Source organism: Rhea americana, unplaced genomic scaffold, assembly GCF_003343005.1.
Source record: "Rhea americana isolate MKP2758 unplaced genomic scaffold, rheAme1 scaffold_230, whole genome shotgun sequence".
NCBI classification, from domain to species: domain Eukaryota; kingdom Metazoa; phylum Chordata; class Aves; order Rheiformes; family Rheidae; genus Rhea; species Rhea americana.
The window spans coordinates 1265996-1280290 of NW_028186347.1; the positions used below are offsets into that span (position 1 = coordinate 1265996).

Sequence of the window (14295 nt, forward strand, 5' to 3'; positions counted from 1 at the left end):
AAACGAATGGCAGTGATTGAAAGAGAAAAGGGCCAATATTTGACAACAGAAATCAGCATAACCTCCTAACAGCGGCAGTCATGGATGACTGCCCTTTGACCCGGGGAGATTATGTGGGATTTCAATGACAACAGCTGGAAGTGAGCATGGGAGAATAGCGAACACAGATCGGAGACCTGCTACAAAAGGCGGCACAATCCCTGCCCAGATCCCAGCGTCGATTAGAAATTGTTTCCTGGTCCTGGCTTAATAGAGTGTGATAATGAAAGTTTTGTTAACCCTTCACAACATGCAAAATCATTGGTAAGTTATTTGCTTTTCTTTTTTCTTTGTTTTTTCTTTCTTTTTCCCTTTTTTTTTTTTTTTTTTTTTTTTTTTACGCTAAAAAGGGCCTGTATCTAGCAGGCAGTAAGTTTCTGAATGGCTGCTAAGGTTCCCTGACGCATTTCTGGTAGCTGTGCTCCAGTGCCGCGCGGTTGCCATACAGCCCGTGCACTCGCAGTGGTCCTTGGGAAAGAAGATCTCAGCATGCTGGGGGAAGGATCAGAGAAAGGGCTCTCGTGCTTCACTAGGGAAAACACCCGACCCACGACGACAGGCCCTGCCCAAAGGGGAGTCAGGACAGAAACACGCGTGCAACGTTTTACTACACGTAGCCTTTCATATTCATGGCATTTCAAAACGTCTGATAATAGCAGTGCTTAATGATTACTTCAACATGTGTCACTTTGAGCTTCAGAGTGTGGGTTCCAAATTACTAAACACGGACCAGAGCAAATGTGGTAACAGACCAGCTGTGTCTCCAACAGCTGATCCTGCGTGGATTCACAAGGGCTTCAACTCTCAGGAGATACAGCTCATTTTACACTTAAGTACAGAGATAGTGAAATTAATGGCAACTTATTACTGTTAATGAACCGATCATGGATTGGAATCAATCATGTCAAGTACTGTCCAAGCAGAGGACACAGGAATTGTTCCCTTCCCACGAAGATGAAGATCTTGCGAAGCCTGAAAGCCCTTCAAGTTCAGTTTTAAGGACCTCTGAAAGCTCATGCAGTGGAAACCATTAAAAGCTCCTGCAAGTCTAGCATAGTTTTTCACTTCTGATGACTCCTAAGTAGCGTACTCTTCAGTACTGATTTAGGTGGGAAAACAATTAAGTAAAATTCTTCCATACGATGATAAAAATTAAGAATCTCCCTCTCTACTATATACACATGTCAATAAATACATTAGCTGCATTAATACTATTTAGGACCCTCTGGCTTGAGAAACAACGGATATCTTAAATTAACATATTTCTGTTTCAGGTCTTCAATCCAAAAAGAAAATATTAAAGAAAATAAAAAATATCATTATAAATGGTCATAGTCATTTGACAGCTTATAAAATAATGCGCTCCTTAAAACCCTTTCAAAGTAAGTGTGACAAAATCTATACTAGGATAGCTATTCCACAATATTTATGGCATCTAACAATAGAAAGAGTAATATAAAGAAAAGCCTCCCTCCCTGAAAATAATCATATGGAGGAGTTATTTATCTTCATATTTTTTATCAAATCTGGTTCCAAGAGCAACGGCAGCGGTGATCTCCAAGGTCTGCAGCGAGACTGCAAGTTCAGCTTCGTCGTTCCAGGAACGACTCCACGTCCAAGTGAGCGCAGAGAAGCTGCCGGGTTACCCCGAGCAGACCCAGCTTCTCGAAGATGCTGATGGCACGTGCTACCGCAGCGCTCCCCGGGGCGCTGGCCACGGGGCTCTCGCCCACCCTCTCGCCCGTGTAGATGCAGCAAAGAGCTGAAAATACTCTCCAGAAAGAGAAGGAAGGTAATGATAATTTCTTTTCAGCTGGRCATTTGATGTCAGCATCCCATTTGTGGTACAACCTGAAAACAACGGTTTCTACGAATAGTGTCCCTGAGGCAGATCACAYTCCCTCTGTTAACTGTCCTTGCTCCTTAGTCTTACTCCTATCAAATATCAGCTGAAATTTTGSCCCCCAGATTTTGTCCACCGACTTCAGGGAAGCTGCTCGCGGAAGGRAGGACTTGTGGGACACTACGGTGGGAACGCCTGCCGTAGGCATGACGTGCCACCACGTTTCGGTCTTTCGCACCCACGGAGCGTGCCTCAGCATACAAAGAGTTTACTTGGTTTCACACCAGTTGGAATTAGCATTTAGCCTACGATATTAATCTCATAAATATTACTGTTGATACTGTGTATACAACACCAGTGTGAAAATAAATGTAAAGATATTTAAAAACTGGTTTGGAATACTTAAGACGTTCAGACTAATCAGGGACTGAAATAAGCACATTTGTTTCAAATCCTGTTTATAGCACTGCAGCCCCTCCCTCCTTTAAATCTTCCTCTTAACCATAGTGATGTTTATTGAATACCTGTCATTTCTCCAGCAGCATGTGCCAACAGCGGCTCACCAGTGCCAGGTTGCATGAAAACCCTTCTGTCTCCTATTCTCCAAGGGGCTCCCTTAGATCAACTACTCACCATACCCAATACACTGAAACCCATAAATTTGCAGATACTGCAGTCAAAATTCTTAACAGGAAAGTGCACCCATTTTGCCCAGCGTAGCATACTGAAATATCACATGGTGAGAAGCACTTCTCACCATGTGTAAACTGTCAATTTGATTTGAAATTAAAATTTTTGATTAACATGAGCATTTCTGAGCCTCCCGCTGGCAGCAGCCCTATTGCTGAAAAGTGACATGATTTGTGACACACATGCTGTACAGAAGCCCCATGCCAGCAATTGTTAAACCCATTTTCATTCTGCTTTAATATGGTATGACACTCAGGAAAATAATTTTAATATTTAGGAGAAAGAGGGTAAGGGCTTAAGGGGTGAAGTCCTTTATGGGTGTAAAGCAGGATTAGAGCAGCACAACAAACAGCACGGAGGTCTACACATCTCACAAGTCATGTCTCTTTTCAGCGATCGGGACCATCTGCAGGAGGCTAAGAAAGGTCCATAGTAAAGCACAAAGCCTTCTTTTAAATCCAGTTGATATTTCAAACACAGCATGAGGTACTTTCCACCTATGAATGCTGAGATGCTTGTGCACGGAGAAATGCTTGCAACTTCAGTAATTAAAAACTCTTTTACGGGAGGTAGGATTTTGTAGCTTCCACAGTGGCCTCTTATTTTTCCCATGTTCGTCATGTTCCCCAGTGATATCAGTGCTAACTGGAGACACTAACATTTATATGATGACTTAGTTGTGAAAAAAGAAAGTTTTGTGACCATTAAGACTTTTAACCCCGGGATTCTGCTTCTTCGTAATCTGACGGTAGGAAGATTTTTGCTTAGTTTAAACCGCTAACAAGTGAACACAAGAAGTGGGACACTTGCGGTGACAATTTTTGAGGCTGTGATATACTTATGCAAATGACAAAAGTTCAATGGGGATTTTTACAAACGTAAGCCTGTGTCACTGTTGCAAGCTGCTGACTCAACTGTGTCACCTGCGTATTTCTCAGAGCGGATAATTTTTTTTCCAGTAACATCATGTTCTGAGGAAGTTTATCATGAAACGAGTATCAAGAACAGTCATTCTGAGCAGCAGAGCAGCTTTGATAAGTGTCGACACGCATTTGACTTTTCTCTTAGCTCCTAACACTATTCATCACATTAAACACTCAGCTCTGCTGGACTGTCTGTTGCTAGTAAACACAGGGAAGCTTCTAATTGCTATAAAAATACACTAACGGGAAAAAAAGTAGTATTTTAAAAATAATTTTAGACAGCGGAATGAAATACCAGGATGATTCGGATGCCCGGGAAGTAGTCAGGCCTGGACACAAAGCTGTGAGCTCACTTATGTTCATAACAAAGCTCAGGAATTCATCCTGCATGAAAAATATTCTCAATAAAGCCATGGTATATAGCYATAAGCATGCAGGTTCTTTAAAATCAGTCTTAAGTTTAAACAAGTGCCATGTGTAAATATCTAGTTTTAATTAGTATATTGCCAAGAAATTATACAACTAGACTCGGCGATGCTGTAATTATTTTGGRCTCTATGAAAACCCTCCCTTGGCGGGCGGCAGCTAGCTGTGCTCCCCAAGGTTACTCTGCTGAGGGAGCTCGAAGCCCTGCGGACACGCAGAAAGGGGACTCTGAAAAGAGGTGCTAGTTTGGCTTTTGTTTTCTTTAAATTACACATTAGTTATATGAGTAGTTGACTTATTTATGGTACGTGGCAGAACGCTCTGGAAAAAGCCCACGTGCAGGAGGAGTCAGCAGAGCCGGGGTCGGGCGAGGAGGCAGGTTTCCTGCCGCCGGCCCTTTGGGCGACACGGACACAAATCCCGGTGACCTCAGCAGCTCTTTCCTTTCCTTCTCCCTTCCTGGCACCCCTTGCTCTTCGCGCCGGCGCGCTCGGAAAGGAATGCGGCCGGACGCCACGATAATGGGGGTTGTAGAAATATCCASGGAAGATTAGATAGCGCAAACTCGCCTCCAGAAGAAGGACGCTGGGCATGGAAGTGAAGCCAAGCTGCAGGGTCAACCYGCTCCACCCTTCCGCATGGGCTTTCCTCTGCCTTCAGGATTACTTGCTACACCTCATGCACTGACCACACAAATAAAGCTCGGATTCACAGCCAAACCGACGCAAATCACACACCCTTTACCTGCTGTTCTTTCCTTTATGTCCCTCAGAGTTGTTTCTCCAGAAGGTTGTTACTTTTGTATTCTTTGCACAGAGTAGTAATTTCTTAATTTTGATAACTTTTAGGCCAAACGAGATTGACCCCCCCCCACTAGGTTTATATGTTATCTTTGTGACTGAGACGGGAAAAACTTTTCCAATAGTCACAGTGCAACAACACACATGACCCCTAAATTTGTAAGGAAAAAATGTAAGACTGAAATCAAAACTAGGACTCAAAAATCCTACTCCAAATAGGGCTTAATCTCAAACAGGAACAAGTCCTATGGATTTGAGGAAGTCTGCTGGCTCAGTCCATATTGTCCAGTTTGTGTACAATGCCCGTCCTTGACCAGCCCCATTACCGGGCTCATGAAGTTCTCTCAGGGCTGCCCTGAGAGACCCCCATGTGGACGAACCTCAGGAGTCTGGGGATCTTGCAGCGTCCCAAAATGCACGCACACTCTCAGTCTATTTTGGGATATTTAGGATATTCTGTTAACCCACATGTCMCAGAGCCATGCAGTATGGCCGGCACAACCTCAAAGCTGCCCACCTGGGTTACCGCTYGAAACACCTCAGCAGATTGGGCAGAACCTACTACTCTCCCATTTACAACATGATACCACAGTTGAGGATGTGACACAGAGCCAAGAAGACTTCAAGAAAGCCTGCCTTTCTGTACGGATACAGCATGAATTTTAGATGAGCCACTCCAGGGGGAGATTCAGGCTCTCCTGTCTCACAGCCAGGTCTCTACCTCCTCTGAGTACTGAGGAAGCCCCACAGACTGACTTATCAAGGGAGTTCCCAAGAWCCGGCGCCCTTGGGGCTAGGTAGGCAGCTACGATCCCAGACAGGGGTGGATAATGAAACCCACAAGGTATGAGCGGGGAATTCCCCCAGGCAAGTCCCAGAGCAGCAGCTTAAATCCAGAGGCTGGAGAAACCACCGGACGTGGAGACCAGCAGCAGTGCTCTGCAGGATGACTGAGGCTCTCTCTCTGCGTTTCATTCCGAGTTTGTGTTTTGTAGGGCAGGATGCCCTGTCTACATTCCTTTACAGACTAAGAATGGACATTTATTAACAAGTTCTTGGGCGGACAGCCCAAAGCTCTAGACTCCTGGCCTGCAACTGTACAACAGAGAGGGCCAGTGACCCCCATTTGTGTTTACTGTACTTCCACAGACACATGCTGGTGTGATAGGGGCATTCACTTTCTCAGGTTCAGGCCAAGGTCAGGCCAGAACATGGACCAAATTTATTTTCTCTGTCCCTCTGCAGAATCTGCCTCAGGCTGTAGCCCAAAGAGGGCCTCCGAGCTCACCGATTCTCAGTGTATTCGGAGGGATTCGAGATTAACAAAGTAAACAGAAGGCGTGGGGAAGGACCGTCTCAGCCCATATCTAATTTCATGCGTTCTCCAGCAAGAAAGTCGTGCCTTTCCGAATGCCACCGTCTTTGGAAAGGCTTCCTGCATCTCACCGGCGAAAGGAAGCTATAAATCGTATTTGTGGGAGAGAATGGAGAGAGAACAGAGACAGCGAGGCCTAGCTCTAGGGCAGGAGGGCTGGGGCGGGCTAAAGCTGGCAAATACGCAGGAGGCAATGAGAAGGAAAGCTGCTCGCTAGGCCTTATGCTGGTGCTGACCAGACCTGCGGCCGCCTGCTCGGCCCCACGGTCACAGAACAAGCGCTGCGAGCACCGCGGGGAGTGTCGGCGACACCGCGGGTGCGTTTGCCGCGGGCCCGTGGAAGGAGCACCCAGGCCTCCAGGTGGGCCCCACGCTCGTCCTCCCTGCAGCAGCGCAGCGCAGTCCGAACGCAAGTCTTGGTGGGGAAAGGAAGAGGAAAGGGACAGGCAGGCCCTGGCTCACCGCCACCGTGACAGCCTTCGAGTACGTTCTAGCAGTACTRTACAAGTAAACTATGAGACTTCCTACTGGTACTGATTTTACACGACAGGCAGACCTTTGCTGACGAGTGGCAGGCAGAAACAACGAAAATGGAAGAGGGATTCCACTCTCAGGGACCTTCACACTACACTGAAGCAACTCCAGTAAAAAGAAGAGCCATCCATTACGGTTTATAATGCATAAACATCCATTTCTTCTCTCTCTCTCTCTCTCTTTTTTTTTTTTTTTTTTGCCTGCATTACTGAAATACAGAAATAAAGGAAAAAAATAAGGACAGACAGACTTTGGAAGATTCAGAGTTCAATTCAGGATGGATGAGATCCCAACATTTCAGATTCTTATCTCATCGTAATTGGAATAGCTGAACCTCTCTTGTCTGCAAATTAGGCAAAGCATCCTGTGAGAATGGGCTCTTTTTCATAGCAGTTTAGTCCCCAGACACATAAAAGAATGAAAACAAGAAATGGAACAGAACATTTTTACTTTTGAATAATGGCTTCATCTGGGAAGTTTAGAACAAAACTTCACTGGAGAGTTAAGGAGGAAGYTCTTACTGCCAGTATGCCCACCCCTAGACACATTCTTCCACAGAGCACAGAAGCACTTCTTTTTCTCAAAAGGTAATTTATCTAAGATCAGTGCCTCCCATTCTGTCGAAGTCAAGGCAAAAACAGAAAGAGAAGAAAGTACAAGTGGGCAGTAGATATACTGTCCACTCTTCTACAGCAAAGTCAGTCAGCCAAGTCAAAGTGCCCTGCTTTGCTCTTGCAGCCTAAGTGTTTCTTTTTCCACTTCTTGCCTATGAGGATGAGTGGGAAAGGGCTGGGAGACGTCCTTTAGCACCTGAATCTCAGGTCCAGAGAAATCACAGCATTAACCTGAAATATTTCTGTCCTAAACSTCTCTGAAGTGAGAAAGAGAGAGATGAACCCCTAGACCACTCTGCATCTCTCCTGATTATAGAGGGAGATTTTAGACTAATTTTAGGTTCATAGTTASGTGTCAAATTTTATTTCCATAGTGTTAGGTCGGATGAAAGCCAAGCCTCAGAAGTCCATACTATCATGTTAGCATAGATCTGAATGAAAACTTGCTTTCCTCCCCGTATCTTACCATTGGCAGTGTCTCCTGAGATGYTATGCTTCAGTATTCTTACATTTACATCTGGCTACTGTTTTATTTAAAATTCAGAAGACTGTAAAATACAAGTATTGCTGAGTTATCCTTGTGTTCCTGCCCTTCATCCGGTTCATTTGCAGGAGGGCATAATGATCTGTCACCAAGGTAAATTCATTACCYGGCAGATAATGCCACAGTGTTTCTGCTGCCCGTTTCACAGTAAGACATTCTTTTTCAATGATGTTGCATCTCTGTTCTCGTGGGAACAGTTTACAGCTGACATAGCAATAGTAATAATAAGAACTTACATTTATATTGTACATGAGATGATGTTTACTTCTGCCTCCTTCTAACAGTGGAAGACTCCCAGCCCTACTGCAGAGGAATCATTCATGGCCATGTCAGACAGCCATCAGCAATCTACTTTCCAGCCCCTTTTAGTTTTTTTTCCCCAGTTGAGTTATTGAAAATTACCACACCACTTTTATAAGATTTCCCTCACAAAAGTTTGTGGGGTTCCCCCTCAGCCTCAAAACCACAGCCACCCCAGCCCATCAAGCTGCCGTAACACAGGTCCCTTTGTTTTCTTCTCCCCTGCTTCTCACCTCTTCCATTCCTCCTGCAGCTCAAACTGTGGCATGCTCTGCTACACAACAAACTTGGCTCCCYTCTATACGGCATGAGGGACGAGGCTAGCTCTTGGCATTCTGTTATTGGAAATTTCCTAAAAGTGAATTCCCTGATTTTTAAGGACTTTGAGGTAGAACATGTGGGAAAATTGCAGGTGGTCTGCACTGCAAAGCTGGTCAGGTGGGGACACCCCCCAAACACCAGCAGGTTTTCAGATGGGGAAGCAGCTGTCAAAGAGCCTTCTGTTAGAGATAAAATTTTAAGAGCACGGAACAGAAGTAGAAAAATACCAGGGGCAGACGTYGGGATTCTCTATATGTGAGAGCATTATATGCTACGTAAGAAGTATCCCTCCTTCGTGATCTTAGGAGAAGCAATGCCAACAAAGAATTTGGCCCACTRTAGTATGAAACATGGTGTTGACATCCATATTTACCTCTTCTGCCTGGCTAAAGGCTACTTCTCTGGCTGCCCTGGTGACCGCACAGAAAACTGCCAGCTCTTATCCTGGCTCGGCTAGTGAGACATTGCACCACGAGAGTGTCATTTCCCCCTTGGCAGCCCAGTGCTGCAGCAGCCCGGGGCAGGGGGAGGGCGAAGGCGGCTAGGGGCTGGGATGCAAGCCATGTGTTTTGCACAGGCGAGAGATAGAGAGGAAAAGATATCCGGATGCCTCGCAGCAGCCCTGTCTTTCTCTTGTGCCTCCTTTCGCCAGTGACAGGAGCGAGCTGCGGGCTCCTCATACCAGAACGTGTCTTGCAGAAGATCTCCTTGCTTCAAGTAGGAGTGAGGGAGGACGGGAGGTTGATTAGGCACATAAGCGAGAGACACTCTAAGATGATTAGATTAATTGAAACTTATGAAAATGGAAAACAATGGCAGTGTGTAATAATAAAAAAACGCTACAACCACGTACATCTCTTGTTTACTAGAAAGCGCTAYATTGACTACAGATTTACTCCAACTCATAGCAGGAAGCTTTTCTCCTTTAAATTTAATCAGTTGCTTTTTTTCTTTCTGAGAAAAACACCAGCTATCAGATCTGTGCTTCCCATCCCCTGCTCAGACTCCTCAGCGCAGTGCCTGGAGGTGATAGTGTGAACTCACTCAAGAATGTTAAGGCATTTTATAAATCACTTGGTTTCAGCAGGATGGGGGAGATGGGGAGAAGGCAGAGGGATGATATAGTTTATAGCACATACTCAGCAGTAACTCCCAACTGTCCAACTTCAGCATTTTCTTCAGTCGCAGCAGGGCTTAGCAAAAAAAATTTAAGGCAGCAGACGTGAAGTGCACGCAGTGAGCAGCACCTCTAAGCGGCTAGCACCTTCCGAGCACCCCACAGGCAAACTCGTAACAGGACGCGACCGCAACCCTGAGAAAAAAGCTACGTGACTGAAGATCCCGCGCTGATGAGAGGAGGAGGAGGAGAGCGGAGCACGCGTCTCGCCGTGCCCGCGGTGGGCAGGACGATGGCCGAGCGGCAGCAGCGCTCTTTGCTCGCCCGCCTCACCTTCCTCCTGCCCCTGCTGCCGCACTCGCTGCGTCGCTCCTGGGAAAATATTTGTGAACCACTGCAAATAAAAGTCTCCTTCTCACTTTCCAAGAAACGGATCTGGTATTTTTCCATTTCACTCACACTACAGCCAGGCTTCAGAGGGGGGTTATTCTCGCAGTGCTGCGACAGGCACCCTAAACTTTCTCTCTGTTCCCTGTCGAGCAACTTCTGCATTTCAAAAGTAGGACCAGGCTAGCTGTAGAAGAGATTCAGCTCCTCCTGGGAGACTAGTCTCACAGAAGAGTCCTTCCCTCCCAATAACGAAAATCAAGCTGCCGGTCTCACTTCCAGGAGCCCTGCACTGCAAGGAACCGTCTCTGAAGTTGCTGTAAGCACATTCTTCATGCAGATGGTTTTGCTCCCGTACGCAACTTAAGATTTACATAATTAAGGCTACTTGGAAACCACCTGATTAACCCATGAATCTGCAGCATACGCACACAGGGTTTTTCTGAACGTACAAACCGTATAYGTTCCTACGTCCTAACCGTATGCAAAGGTTAGGATCCCTTCGCATGGAAATCACCCTGTACGTGTAAAAACAGGTATAATTCATCCAGTCACCACACCACACAGAGAAACCAGAGAGAGGTGTGAAATCATGCCRCACGTTTGCGCAGCGACTCTACATCCTGGAAAGGCCTCGAGTCACTAGAACAGCTCCCGCTTCGGGCAGGAAGTCAGGACACGAGAGGGCCTGGAGCGGGCGAGAAGGCACGTCCCGTTACGGCGGCTCTCGTCAGCGGGGCCCAGCGCTGCCCGCCGCCGCCAGCAGCTGAACGAGCTRAAGTCCGGCTGAAGTAGCAGAGGCTTCTGGTTCAGGTGTTGATGGTCCTAGATATGATTCAGGATAATTGCGTAAGGAGGGGGAAAGTTAAGGGTTTGTTATAAAGTGCCAGGCTGGCTGGGACTCAAACYGCGGAGGACCTGGGATGCCCTGGGTGGGCTTGCTGAGCAGGAGAAACGTGCTCTCCTCCACCTCACGTGGGAGCGGACGCTACGGGCCAGCCCAGAAACTCRGCCTGCAGCCCCTTCTATCTCCTGCGGCTTCTATCCCAAAAGAGCCAGCGTTTTACTAACAGATCTRCAGGGCAGATCTCTGTGGAGGCCCCAGATTCTCCAGAAACCCGTTTTTAACGCCCAGCGGTTTGATGGCAGAGGGCAAAGTTTCCGCCGGGGCGTGCTTCCTATTTGCACGAGAGCAGCACYGAGCCGCGCTGGATTTTGCTGTTTGGACCTCTGAGTGCCGAACTCCCGTTCGCTTCAAGAGCCGACTGGCACCGCTGCAAAGAGACACTACCGAAATAGATGTCAAGTAATGAATACTTCGGAGAAGCGACTGATTTCAGAGGGTGCTTTTATCCACAGGCCCTGTATTTATAGTTCAAGCCTTTTCAATTAATACGCACACCCTAAAAGAATTAAACTACTAATTATCACATTTTACTGTGGTTCACAGAACTTTCATCAGATCTAGTAAATGAAAGCACGAGTTCAGCAGAAGAAGCTTTACTGCGCCAAATTATGTCAAGGGTATATCATGTCGATAATAAAGGATCCCTTGGTTGGAAGCCTAACCTAGACGGCTGGGGAGGCGTAAAAAGTTCACATTTTGGATCGTGCTGCTTTGGTGTGGGCGTTCGGCGYTGGGTTTTTCTTTCTTTTTCTTGGTTATTGTGGAAGGCAGTTTCCCTGCAAGTAAAATTTTCCCTTTGTCTTGCATTGCAGGCACTRGGAAATTCCTACATCCGACAACAAGCAGCCAGGTTCGGGGGAGGCTGTTTTGCTCGCCGGGCCTTGGCATCACCTATTCYGCCTCCTCCCCGCTTTACCGCCCCGCGAGGGGAGAGGAGGCCCCGCGCCCCGGAGAAGCCTGCGTGCGGCGGCTGCAGCGCGGGGCCGGCYGCGGCCCCCCAGCACGGCACGCGGGCTCGGCGGCGCAGCCCTTGCCTAAGAGGGGGCTCCCGGCCAGCCCGTTTCCAGGCTGCCCTCTAGACGGCCCTTACTCTTATCTGGTGGATAAATATACGCGGCGAGGAATGGAACATAGCAACAGCATATAAATATATTTTGAAATGACTTAGAATAATTGCAGCTGTATTTATGCACCTTATCCACTGGAAAGGTTCACTGCGTTTTTCCTGTACACACATATGGCGAAATAAAAATATATACTCCAGCCCCATTCTTCTCTTCTCCTTTGCAGCATTCCGCCACTCCAAGCGTAGTGGACGTTTCATGTCTTTCAAGCGCTGCTTTGTCATGCTGTAAGCATTCATTTCATGCTTTGAATATCTCCTGTCATACTTGCCTTGGATGATTTTTTTTGTGGGAACGCTTTGCCTGCGAAGGTTAACGGTTAGCAGCAGCGAAAAAACCGGAGGCCCCTGTCAATCCGCCGGTCTCAACCCGGCGGGTCACCGACGAGACAGGCTCTGCACGCGGCCCCGGCGGCGGCCGACCCTGATTGACTGCCGCTATCTCGCCGGACTGACAGGCGACACCCCGCGCCGCTGCCGTGCCGGGGTCTCCTCCGYGGCGTGCCAGCCCCTGATAAGCAGGCGAAACGCTGGCCTCGGCGGAGCCCCCGTCCAGTCCCCGGGCGGGCGTAGCGGCGCCTTGCAATCCGGGCCGCGAAATCATCCCACTTGCRGCACGAATCTCAATGAAAATATGGTAAGAGAAGGGGGGAAAAAATAGTGTTTTCGTTACTAATTATTCAGAYGCTTCTCCACGAGAGCCATGAAGCTGTCTGGGAAATACAGCCAAATGCAGCGAAGTCTCAGTTCTAGGCTATTATGATTAAAATACTGTATTTTTAGTTCTTGTTGGAATCTATCTGAAATTAAATAAGATGATAAAAATGTAGGACTAAATTACACAGAAGTTAATTTTATAACTAGATATATCTGCTTTTGTTTCCTTGCGAGATGCAGGCTCTCACAGCTAACTGCATGCAGCACCCGCCAGGGCGGCAGGAAACACAGGCTGGAGCTAATCGAACCTTTGCCAGCGGACGTGTCCTGCCGGGGTGGAAGGACCCAGCCCGTTCGGCCCGTAGGAAGGGAGGAGAGACCGGCCCCACCGAGGCTGCCCTGCTCGGCCATGGCTTTCGAGCCTGGACAACGCTCCAGGCTGCTGTTCCCAGCAGACAGCGTCATCTCTAAAGGTGCAAATCCATTCAGAATTTGGTCCTGGCACGTTACAAAGGTGCAAACAAGCTGACATCACCGTTGAGTTGTGACTTCGTCGCCAGCTATGAGATTCCTTGCTGAAAATGCTAAGGGCTTTTTTTTTTAAAGCTTTTTCTGAAGCAAAGTTAATTTTAGATTAGTCCCTCAGGCTATGATGGCTCTCCAGCGCTGCTCTGTAAACAAGAGAGGAGGGTCTTCCTGCATTTACAGGATTACGATGCAAATGATCCGGTGCACAAGAACGCTAATAAAAACTGCTGTTATTGTATTACCCTGCTTGCAACTCTAACCGATAGAAAACTTTCTCTGCGGTGCTTGGTTATCTGCTGTAAATGAGGTGTTTCACAATGTTAGTCATCTGAGACGACATCCTTCCTAAGAGCACCGGTTTTATTGCGCGTTCAGAAACACTGTGCAAGCCTCTGCCCTCGGCAGGTGGAAATTAAAGGACCTACATTTGGGGAATGGCCTAGACTTGCTGCTTTCCAAGGGCAGCTGACCCTGCAGGCACCTTCAGACACCGTCTTGTGGCACTCGCAGCATCTCCTTGGTGAATAAGCATAAAGGTGGCTGCCATCAAGGGCTATCACAGCTGAGAGACAGGGAGACATCCAGCCTCCRTCTGCACTGGTGGAGAGTGGATACCAACCATGACCTGGGAACATGAAATGGCCTCAGAAGGAAATAACTTTTTACTAGTTAAAAAACTTGGCTGTAGACAGAATTATAGGTCTCTCACCTACCATTTAATTTATAATGTAGTTGAGTGGTGGGAAAACCCACAAAGCATAGCTGGGTTTTCAGTTCATCTCAGCTTTAAACACCGAACTTTGCATACCAGAAGAGCGCCTAACTCACASGCCTGGCAGGCCGGGACTCCCGCTAGCTGAAGCTTGGTACAAAACACAAATGCCAGGTTTGTGGGACTAGGAGGAGAACATGCAAAAAGCGGCTGGGCTCTGCAGCCCGCTCGTGAAGACAGAGACGCGGCTCCACAAGGTGCTCTCGCATTTCACCAGGTTACGCACAATCCTTCCTTCCTCGCAGTCAAAGCCGCACGATGTCTGCTGTGACCTGCCCAGTACTGCCTTCCCTTTACCCTACGCCCTGAGGACTAGAATTTCCTTCTTTATGTTTTAAGCATGGAAAAGTGAGTATATGAGTATATACTTAAACCTTTTTTTTTCTTTTTTTTTT

The 14295-nt window shown here is 47.3% G+C and overlaps 1 protein-coding gene and 1 long non-coding RNA gene across 2 annotated transcripts in view; one reads left to right on the forward strand and one right to left on the reverse strand.

Annotated features, from left to right (window-relative positions):
* NFIA (nuclear factor I A) overlaps positions 1-14295 on the reverse strand; it is a 229749-nt gene that overhangs the window by 87604 nt on the left and 127850 nt on the right. The gene's annotated exons all lie outside the window — the stretch shown is intronic.
* Positions 12433-13369, forward strand: LOC146595275 (uncharacterized). Its single transcript, XR_014895967.1, has 2 exons — positions 12433-12580; positions 12841-13369. It is a non-coding gene; the product is annotated as an uncharacterized LOC146595275 (long non-coding RNA).